Here is a 9,643-nt window from a genome sequence, read left to right on the forward strand (position 1 = left end):
CCGATGACTAATGAGATACACAACACTAGGTTCCAGCCATGTTTAGCATAAGATTCACTTTAGATTAAGCTGCGAAAATAGTCACCTGCTGGATCTAGCTTAAGAAAAATTAATTAGCGAACTTGTTGCTTCTCTCTAACTAAAAGCAGTGATATATGCCTTTTCACTAAGGGCGACCCCAGCGATCATTGGCTGAGGCGGCCCCACAGAGCGGCTCTATATGATTTTCTCTAAATAAATAGACGACCCCAGCGGTCATTTGCTACGGAGGCCCCACAGAGCGGCAATATATGATTTTCTCTAAATAAATAGACGACCCCACTGGTCATTGGATGCGGCAGCCCCACAGAGCAGCAATATATGTCTTTTCCTGAAAAATACACGACCCCACTGGTCATTGGAAGCGGCAGCCCTATAGAGCGGCCCCATTTGTCATTGGCAGCACCGCGTATACAATCAGGAAATAAAACGGCCCACATGTCAGCGATAGACGGATGGTTGTTCCGACGTGTCTCCTGACCCTACCCGTCAGCACGAGACGGTCAGGGAGGAACGACCCCTGTGCAGCCCCACCCGTCAGATTAACGGTCAAGGCCTCTGATCAGACGGCTACCGGCTGTTCCAGCACTTGTGAGTATTTCAAACTAGAGGGAGGGGAAAACTGAGTAAAGTTAAGCGGCTGGGGAAAACTAAGCACAACTAAGGACCCGAGGGCACGAAAATAAAAATCCCTATATTATTTGATAATAATAATAATAATAATAAATGAATAAATACATATTTATTTCATATTCAAACCACTCACATTTTTCTAATAATAAATCATATATTTTTTGTCCAATTCGTATTTATAGATTTCAAGATATTAATTATTTGGCCATATTATATGAATAATGCATATATTATTTGATAATAATAATAATAAATGAATAAATACATATTTTATATTCAAATCACTCACATTTTTCTAATAATAAATCATATATTATTTGTCCAATTTTGGTTTATAGATTTCAAGATATTAATTATTTTTCCATATTATATGAATAATGCATATATTATTTGATAATAATAATAATAAATGAATAAATACATATTTATTTCATATTCAAATCTCTCACTTTTTCTAATAATTAATCATATATTATTTGTCCAATTCCGGTTTATAGATTTCAAGATATTAATTATTTGGCCATATTATATGAATAATGCATATATTATTTGATAATAATAATAATAATAAATGAATAAATACATAATTATTTCATATTCAAATCACTCACATTTTTATAATAATAAATCATATATTATTTGTCCAATTCCGGTTTATAGATTTGAAGATATTAATTATTTGGCCATATTATATGAATAATGCATATATTTGATAATAATTATATAAATGAATAAATACATATTTATTTAATATTCAAATCACTCATATTTTTCTAATAATAAATTCTATATTATTTGTCCAATTCCGGTTTATAGATTGTTTTTGGTTTCAAAAAATACAGAAATGTGACACAATGGTATAAAAGTTAATATGATTGATATGGTAGTATTTAGAACAAGATACAATCACATTCGCAGGAGCGTAGCAGGAAAGAACCAAGGAGTTAAGCGTGCTGAGGGTGGAGTAGTGTGCGGATGGGCGACCGACCGAGAAGTGATGACCAAGTCTACAAGTTAACTACAGATTAAGTGTAATTAGTATTAAAATGGTCCAAGTGAGAGAGTAACAAGTCAAACAAAAAGAAAAAAAAGAAAGAAGAAAAAAATAAAAAAGAAATTAGGAAAATTAAATTAGAAAAATGAAAAACATAATTATTGAAAATAATATCTAGTCGCGGTTGGGATTACGGGCCGAGACTAAAGGTTCTCCAGCCCAAACCCTGTATCGCAGCCACGTGGAGGGCCATTTATCACGGCTGGTAACTAGGCCGCGACTAAAGGCTTCGCTTTTAGTCCCGCATGTATAGTCCAGGTTGGCAAACCGGGACTAGAGCCCGTTACGGGGCGCGACTGAATGCCCTGTCTCCACTAGTGCAACCACGCATTTTCCGCAGTTTTTCTGGAGGAGATGGAACATAAAATTGGAAGTGTTCCCTTCCAGTGATGGTTGGTTGTGATTTGAACCTGATAAGAAGGCCTAACGACGAGAAAATTGTTACATTGAATGACCTAGGGTTCTTTTGTTTAATAGGTGCATTGCGTGCCTAGCTCTTAGAGAAATCCATAGGTCCGAGGCACAATTTACTTGGTCCAACAAACAACACAAACCGATTGGAAGTGTTCTGGATCGGTTCTTTGTAGATATGGAGTGGGAAAGACAACACCAGTTGCTTTCGATGAGAGCTGAGACGAGCATTATTGGCTGGGATCACACTCCCCTCATCTTGGATACAGGGGAGGAAAGTCTGAAGCGCTCTTCTTTGTTTTCCTTGAAACATGCTGGTTTGCGAACCCTGGTTTTGCTGAGTTGATCAAGACATGTTGGACTTGTTGGGCAAACCGAGGGTCTTGTCTGGGTCCCCATTAATCAGTGGCACTCCCATTCTGCTGCATAACGGCAGTTTCTGCGCGGATAGGGTGCAAACCTAAGAAAACAAAGTAAGGTCCTGATGCATGTAAAATGCATACATGAACTTTAAACTTTATTGCAACATATTACCATATATTTTCATCTTATATAATGTTATTCGCATGTTTTATGATATTTTAGGGGATTTTCTAAACAATTCCCTCTCCTCCGGTTCTAATTTTGTTTGGCAGGAAACGCCAAATTTTAGTGTTTTTGACTTTCCAGGAGCTACGAGACTCCCAAAAAGGCAAGGTCAGGGGCTACACTTCGAAATTTTCGAGACGAAAAAAATGAGCTAAAGTGGCCACCAGGAGGTCAACAGGCTGGGAAAGAGAGAGGGTGGCACGGCCTCCCCCTCTAGCCGCGCCACCAGGCCTCTTTCGGTCCTCGAGCGTCCGTTTCGCCTCATCTTTTTCGCGAACAAACTTTTTTTTGCCCTAAAAACTACTATATATACAACCTAGGTTGTTTTGTCGAGGCTATGGTGGCGTAGATCAAAAACACAGAAACAGAGAGTCAGCAGGCCGCCAACGGTGGAGATCAGAGGGGGGAAACGCTGCCGGAATCGCCTCCGGTGAAGGCATCAACACCATCTTCATCAACAGCTACAACAACTCTTCATCATGTAATCTATTGGCAAAAATTATGTATGATGCAATATATTGTTCTCCCATGATCTATTGTATCTCTATGTTGATGTTTGAGTAGTGAATTGTTGATGACAATTGTTATACAGTTTGTTGTTGGTTGCATACAAGTATTTGTTATCTCCTATGACTGTCTTATGTATTGATATATGAGTGCACACATATGTCAAGGGGATGTATAAGGTTATCACCGTTGCATGTTGACGGGATGAGGGATAGGGAGCGACAGAAACCTTGTCCCGATTCTTAGATGCATGTTAATGAGGGGATCAATTATGGGGACCTTTAAACTTACAGCGGTGGTTGGACTTCATGTCTTAATATGAATTCTTAATAATTCCTTTGCTTGCACATTCCAGTGGCCTTAGGATCAATCACTATGGGTGTACTTGCACATGTATATGGCTACACCTATCTATGGCTCATCTCTAGAAGAAACACCAAAAATATTATCTGAGCTTCACTAATTATGACAACTGCAAAAATGAAATAGCAAATTTTCCTGAACACTTTCTCTCTTGAGTTACTCCACTCCACTTCACTTCATCTCATTTTACTTTACTGCACTTTACTTGTCATGCATTTTACTTCTTGTATTTTAATTCCAGCACATATAGTTTCTAGTAAAAACCTCTACACACACACCATATCTCCTAGCTTTGCATAGAAGGCCATATAGGTGGGTTATAGGGCTTTAGAGAATAGATAGTTTACCTTCAGCTCCTCGTGGGTTCAACATTCAAATACTTATCGAATTGTACTGCGGTGATCCCCTACACTTGGGGGTTATCGAGTCCTCAAGAATCAGCTTTTATCCCAAATTGGTGGTCTGGAACCTCATGCTGATGGCTCTGGGTTGGATGACAAGGGATGGGTGTGGAGGTTCACCTCGAGTACCAACTGATGGAGATCATTGCGGTAGAGGAGGAGTATTGGCGCCTGCGTTGCCGGCAGAACTTTGTACTGTTGGGGGATGCACACGGCCAAATACTTTCAGGTTGTGGCCAATGGTTGCAAGCGTAGGTGTGCTATCTCAGCGTTAGTAAATAAGAGGGCATGGTGTCTTACCCACATGATATCCAGAAGCACATTTATGAGTTCTACCGCGCGCTTATGGGCTCAGAGGAGCCTAAGTTTGTGTCGCTTGCCCTGAACATGTGGGAAGAGGGGGCGAGGGTTTCCCCTGAAGAGAATGACGCGCTCTCTCTTAACATCTTCCAGCAGAGCTGGATGATATCCTTCAGGCCACTAAAACCGACACGGCGCCTAGGCCCAAAGTTTTCCTAGTGGTCTTTTTAAAGAGGTGCTATCATTGGTTGCGTCCTCTTATGCTTAGGATCTTGAACGATTTTATTTTAAGGAGGGTGGATGTGTCAATATAGAACTTTTGTATCCTCTCCCTTATCGCCAAAGTGCCTGGGGAAGAGTCGATTAAGAAATATCACCCTATTGTGCTCATCAACGCGATCCTCAAATTGGTTGCTAAAGCATATGCTTCGAGGCTCTCTTCGGCGGCGCACCGGATTATCGCCCCACCCAAACTGCTTTTATAAAGGGCAGGGCTATCCATGAGGGGGCATTGGCTTTGCACGGAATCATTCAGGGGCTCAACAACAAGAATCAAAAAGTGATCTGAATGAAATTATAATTTAAAAAGCCTATGAAAGAGTTAGTTGGGAGTTTCTCCATGAGGTGTTGCAGCGTAAGGGCTTTGATGCTGCTTATGTTCATAGAATCATGCAGTTGGTTTGTGGAGGCGTTAAGACGTTTAATGGAGAGGTGGGTCCATACTTTAGGAATAAGCGGGGAGTGCATCAGGGTGACCCTATCTCTCCTATTCTCTTCGATTTTGTCGTCGATGGCCTTGAGGTTATCCTTGGCAAAGCGAGAGCGACGGGCCATATTGTTGGGGTGGTGGACCACCTTTCTAGGTGGGGTTTCCCACCTGCAATACTCTGATGATACGATTATTATGATTAAGCTAGAGGATTTGGCCATTAGAAACTTATATTTCATCCGTACTTGCTTTGAGTTGTTATATGGGATGAATATTAACTATCATTAGAGCGAGGTTATTGCTATGAGTGTCGCCGGTCTGGAGCGGTCCAGAGTGGCTAATCTCGTGAATAACTAATGATGGAGTGTTCCCGTTCACATACTTGGGGTTTACTATGAGTGACCGTAAGCTATCGTGGACGTCGAGCCTGTGGTGGCCAAGGTTGGATCTAGAGTAGAGCCATGCCAAGAAAGTTTTATGTCCTATGCGGCACGTCTAGTTTTTATCGATGCTTGTCTATTGAGTCTCCCAATAATGTTCACGATGGGTTTGTTCATTTTGGCAGATGGTACTCATGATGGCTTCAATAGACACCCAAAACCGTTGTTTCTGGGAGGGCCAAGAAAATAAACGTACGTACCACATGGCCAGCTGGTAAGATATTTGCAAGTCCAGGGATCAAGGGGCCTTGGGTACAGAATACTAGAATCAGGAATATCGCCCTGCTTGCCAAGTGGAATTGGAGTCAGGGATGACAATGATAGGCCGCTTTGGGCGAGACTACTTAGGGCAAAATACCCAGTGATGCAAAACATCTTTTCACAAGAAGTTTTTCAAACTTGGGGAGAAATTCTATGTGGGAAACGGATGAGAGAATTAAAGTTTGGACGGATTGGTGGACGGACGACGTACCACTCTACAACTATTTCCAGAGGCTTTTTGACATCTGCGCGGAGCCTAATGCTTTGTATCTGCCATGCCCATATTGAACATGGGTGGAACATCCCCTTTAGGAGACACTTTGGGGAAGTGGAAGCGGAACTTTGGTTATAGCTCCATGTAGAACTTGAGGAGCATAGTCTGTCCCAAGCCCATATTGAACATGGGTGGAACATCCCCTTTAGGAGACACTTTGGGGAAGTGGAAGCGGAACTTTGGTTATAGCTCCATCTAGAACTTGAGGAGCATAGTCTGTCCCAAGCCCAAGATAGTATATTCTGGGCCTTGGAACCTTGGGGGATTTTCTCCACTAAGTCCATGTATCAAAAGTTGTGTGCAGAACCTAACTGGCCTGCAGCGGATATCATCTAGACTGCCAAAATGCTGACCAAAATCAAAATCTTCATCTAGTAGCTGGTCAGGGGTATACTCCCTTCGAATGATCAGATTCTGAAACGGCGAGGACCTTCGGATGGCTCATGTGCTTTGTGTGGCTCCCTAGAGTCAGTAGATCACATATCTTCTTCTCTTGTGTGCTCACAACGTTTGGTGGAGCGGTATCCATCGGATGTTGGGAATCTCCTGGAGTCCATCCAACTTCTCAAAGTTGCACGCTTGTCTTCGTGTCATTAGGGAAAGGCATAGGGGCCGCCCTTTGGCTCACTCGTAACAAGTTTACCATTGAATGAAAATTTCCTCGACACCCATCTGGTATTATCTACAAATCTATGATCCTCCAGCAGCTATGTTGGCCACTCCAAAGAAGGGAAGGGGGACAAGCCTGGGAGGAGGTGCAGAAGATCCTTACGGATCTCTTCGTGGAATGGTACTCTCCACCACAACCAGCTCGAGGATGATGGGCGCTTGTGCTTGGAGTCGTCTACCCTTGGAGTCTTTACCTGTCGTGTTTTGCGTTATGCCTAAGTCGATCATGTAACAGTCGTTTATCCTTTCATGTTTGGTCTTACACTTGTTGTGGTGTGTGATCTGCTCGTGTGGTGTAGCGGGTCGTGAGTCGTACTGGGCTGTTGCAGTAACTATGGTTGTGTTGTATGTGTGCTGGTTTGTGGCTTTATTAATTTAAAGCTAGACACTGTAGTGTGCCTCCGTTCTAAAAAAGGTTAATGGTGAGGGATACTGCATCCCAGATCGGCGGAAGGATGATGCTGCGTATAAAGGGTCCAGTGTTCATACTTCATAGTAATTTCTGTGTTGGCAATTCATTCAGGTTGCTACCAAGCACCGTGGAGATAGAAAAATTCCAGGTTACTGTAAAGTGATAATCAGCTACTCCCTCCGGTTCATATTAATTGACTCTAATATGGATGTATTTAGACACATTTTAGTTCTAGATACATCCATATTGAAGTCAATTAATATGAATCGGAGGAAGTAAAAAACTTTACTTTTGTCCCATAGTTTTATACTCCTATATTTACCAGTGCTACTAGTACGCCCGTCTGTGTTTTCTCTTTTTACTGAAAATGCTGTGCAATGCTGCTTTTTCATTAATCAATAGAAGGAAACGAGCACAAAGGGGAACCGAAGTTCAAAACTGAAATAAAAAGAAGCCAAAAAATGCTACGCTATGGCTAAACCTTGAGGCCCACTAGTAAGGCTCGTGAATTCTGCGCAGCATATGGCTGGCGCCATGGCACCTTGCCGTTGTCCAAGCATCAGCCTCCTGCATGATCAGGGTCATCGTGTTAGCCTGTCCGCCCTGGAAGATGCATCTATTTCTTTCCTTCCAAATAGTCCACTAGACCAGCTATAGAGAGAGTTCCATCTCCGTTTCTTGACTTGAGGAATCATGAGCACTGTGGTAGTTAGCCATTCAATGAGCGGCTGGCTCTGCGTCGGCATGAAACATGGCGGTAGCTGAGCATGAGGAAGTGTGAGAGCCCAAACCTGGGTCGTCATGGGGCAGTACTAGAGCAGATGCTGCACATTTCAGATGGCGCTCCCCAGACCGCACAAGCATCGTTTTGCGGCCTTCCTCTCCTGGCTAGGACATCGGCGGTGAGGCAGTGGCCTTGCACCGCGCTAGGCGAAAATCCTGCATCGCATAGGAGCATCTGCGCCAGACGAACTCGATGTAGATGGTGCGGCGGCGCTGGCGAACTGAGCAGCATAAGGAGCCGAAATGAAATTCCCGTCAGTAGTCCATCTCCAGGTAACTGAATCTGGCGTGTCCGGGACTACGGGTGGAGACCCCTTGCAGCTTCTCCAAAAGCAATATCGCCTCAACCAGCACGTGACACGATAGGTCCCTGTTTAGGTTCCTTGTCCATCTGTGGCCATCGATGACTTGAGCGACAGAGAGCTTCTTCCAGCTGGACGCCTGAAATAGACCTGCCGCAAGCATGCTCAAGGTACTGCCTGCAAGCCACCGGTCGGAACAACATGACCTGCTAGCCATCGCCCAGGTGGAACGTGACTGCTGCAACAAACATGTCCTTGACCTTGTTGTCAATGGGGATAGGGCTTGAATTAAAACTCGAAACTGACGAGCTAAACGAGTAACTTGCGACTCGACTCGCGGTTCAACTGGAACTCGGTGTATAACGAGCCGAGCCGAGATTCAAAGAGCTTGTTTAGCTCGGTAAAAATGAACAATAGGCTGTATAATCTGGCGAAACAAACTAATCCATCCCAAAATGGGGAATTGGTGTTGTGGTGGCCCAAGCCCACTAAAATGGGCAAGTATATTTGGAGTTTCTTGATTTGGCAATCTTATTCTCATGATATATTGATTGTTGTGGTTTATATTATTCTGGTACCATAATTCTAATAATTGTTGTGCATCATTCATGCCCAAATTACTTATTTAGGAAAAATACATTATAACGCTTTACATGTTCCATTTGACAGTTTTAAACGAGCCACTCGTGAGTTATTCGAGAGCTTTGCGAGTCGAGCCGAGTTTCAAACCTGAACTCGATTGTTAAAGAGCCAAGTCGAGTTAACTCGATTGTTGACCGAGTTTTAGTGAGCCGAGCCGAGATGACTCGGCTCGCCTCGAATTCCAGCCCTAAATGGGGATGGGGAGGCCGAGCCACGGCTTGTCTTGTTCAGTCCAGGATTGCCAGAGCCATATGGAGCGCTATGCGGGTGGTTTACAATCTGGGATGCTAATGCCTCCAAAGAGGTTGGGCCAGCACACCGTTCTCCACTTGAATAGACATTTTCATTCGGCTCATCTATGGTTCTAGCTTGGGACAACTGTAGGAACTAATGTTTAGTCCCACATTGCGAGTGGGAGAGAGTTGAAGTGGTTGATAAGTTGAGTTCTTGTCCTCCCACTAAGTGAGTGACAAGAGAATAAGTTCACACGTCCTCCTCCTCCCGCCCGCTCCTCATGCCTTGCACGCACGTCGCGTTTCGCTATTTGAGTTTGAGTTCAAAACCGGTTTTGTAGAAGATTAAAGTTTTGCTCCATGCCAAAAATAGGTTTGTACGTGCCTTAGCGTGTGTATGCTTGAGAATTCAAAAGAGAGGGAATGAACCAAATCGGCCAAAATTCAAATGGTCAAGGAAACTGAAGAAAGCCAAAATTTGGAGTGTTACACGTGTGGCGGGGAGGTCCATCGGTAGCGCAAGAGTCTTGCATAGGTCACGTGGAAGCTTGGTGATCGCGGGAAGGTAATGCAGCACTTCTAGTGAGATTGCACCTGCTTGGGCTGGCAAATTTTCATTCAA

Source organism: Lolium rigidum, chromosome 6, assembly GCF_022539505.1.
Source record: "Lolium rigidum isolate FL_2022 chromosome 6, APGP_CSIRO_Lrig_0.1, whole genome shotgun sequence".
NCBI classification, from domain to species: domain Eukaryota; kingdom Viridiplantae; phylum Streptophyta; class Magnoliopsida; order Poales; family Poaceae; genus Lolium; species Lolium rigidum.